Source organism: Nothoprocta perdicaria, unplaced genomic scaffold (assembly GCF_003342845.1).
Source record: "Nothoprocta perdicaria isolate Ctin4 unplaced genomic scaffold, notPer1 scaffold_98, whole genome shotgun sequence".
NCBI lineage: Eukaryota > Metazoa > Chordata > Aves > Tinamiformes > Tinamidae > Nothoprocta > Nothoprocta perdicaria.
The window spans coordinates 2,282,330-2,284,436 of record NW_020456287.1 but is presented as its reverse complement, the minus strand read 5'-3'; positions in this window follow the sequence as shown (position 1 = coordinate 2,284,436).

The following is a 2,107-nucleotide window of genomic DNA, read 5'->3' as shown; positions in this document are numbered from 1 at the left end:
ACTTGTGGCTCAGATGTTCCTGATGCCTTTCTGACTTGTAAGTGTACCTCAATTCTGACAACTTACCCAACAGGTTAAGAGCATTTGAAATATTGTTCTAACTAGTTTATGATTATATGCAATGTATAATTGGAATGGGATATTTCTAATAATAGCATTTTCTTTACATGCTTAAATAATAACGCTCACATCTGTAACTGCATGCAAAATGTAAATATATCTAGCACAGATTCTTGACATGGAGGAGGTAGCTCTTGGCTCCTGAAAGTTCAGTTGAAAGCCCAGGATATACAGGAGATCACTAGGAAAAAAAAAAAAAAAAAAAAATGGAGAATGGAAGTGATGGAGCAAAAAAAAGGGATGGATCCCCAAAAAAGTGATGGAGCAAAAAAAAATCACATACAAAAGGCACAGGTGTCTTTAGAGCTCATCTTTGGATTATCATCTTCCTAGATTTTGGTCCCAGTCCAGTTAGGAAAGTGCATTAAATATTTTTCAATTTCATTTGTACTTTTTTTTTTTTTCAACTGCAAATGCTTGTTGCGTAGAGTTGTATGATGAGAGGGCATTAATGGGCAGATGACACAAGGGGTCAAGCTGCAGTGGAGAAGTGTTACTTACTGCAGGGCTTTCACGACCAAAAACCATGTCACTAATAGTCCAAGTTCCCCTACAAATTGTCTTGATCAGTTTTGACTCTCCTCTGCTCTGTCATTCTGCATAAATGATCTGCTGGCTACCCGTCTATAGAAAGAAGGTTGAAGGAACAAAAGAGAGGCAGAAGTTCTATATTGCAAAAGGTGTGAAGTCCTGTGTAGGTGGAAGGAGCATAGAATGGGAGCTGCCTTTGGAATCTCCTCCTCCATCCAGAAAACTGGACAGCTCTGCAAGCCTCAGATCAAAACATAGGCTCCAAGGAAAGGAGCCTCATGTATCAGGAATCTGGAAAAGTCAGTTAAGTGACATCATTCAAGCACAAATGCAGAAATTATTGTCAACAGAGAGTAGCTATAACTCTTCCCATGGAAAAGACTCCCACTGAGTATATTAGATATTGTCTCAACCTTTACACTTGAACAAACCCAGACTTCAGATTTCTCATAGTTTAAAGGACGACGATGATGATGCCTGGCTATTGAATTATACTCTATTACCCACATAAGTTGTTTGTTCTGATTTTCCTGATTTATCAGTTATACCCATTGCCTAAATAAATAAAATTGAAAGAAAGAATACATGGACATGTTATCTTTCCATAGTGCATGACACGTAGACCCTGCAAATGAAAGTTGCCTTTTCCTAGAAAGGAATCCTCCTTTACCTACGCAGTTAAAACAAGAGAATGCAACACATACGTGCTGTATACAGTCTCCTCCTTTCCGTAACTGTATAACTTTATGTGGTTTAACTTGCGTTGGCTACCAGATATTTAGATTCCATGCTCAAGCACACAGTGAGGAACCCCGGATCGCCAGCCGCCCACGCAGGACTGCGGGATCAGGTTCGGTTATTTCAAGCACGCGGCGACAAGCGGCCATGGGCAGGGGGTGCGCAGGCCGTGCTCTCCACAGACGGTGTTTTGGATGAACATGGAGCCATTGGCACACGGGTGAAGGCCGCAGCGGGACGGGGACGGACACGGGGATGCGGTCGGACATGGGGACACGGTGGCAGCCGGGTGCTGAGGTGCACAGGGTGCGGGACGCAGGGCATGCAGGACGCTGGGCTGACACTGTGGATCGGCCTGGAGACCCCGGCTCCTCTCCCACCACCAGCCCTGCTGCCATGTCGCTGCCTTCGCCACCACGGCGCTGCCTTCGCCACCATGGCGGTGTCATGGCTGCCACGTTGGCACCTTGGCTGCCGCGTGAGCGGCACAGCCGGGCAGGGCAATGGAGGGCCGAGGCCACCCAGCCTCGGTCACCTGAAACCCCGGGGAAGGCTACGAGGGAAGGAGGGATCGAGACCCCGCGGGCGGCGGCTCCTCCGCCCTCGCTCCTTCGAGCTGCCGCCACGGCGGCGCTGCCGCGCGCGGAACCCAAGTGCCCGGCGCGCGTTTCCGCGGGGGCCGCCTCGCCGCGGCGCCGCCACAGGGCCCCGCGCCGCC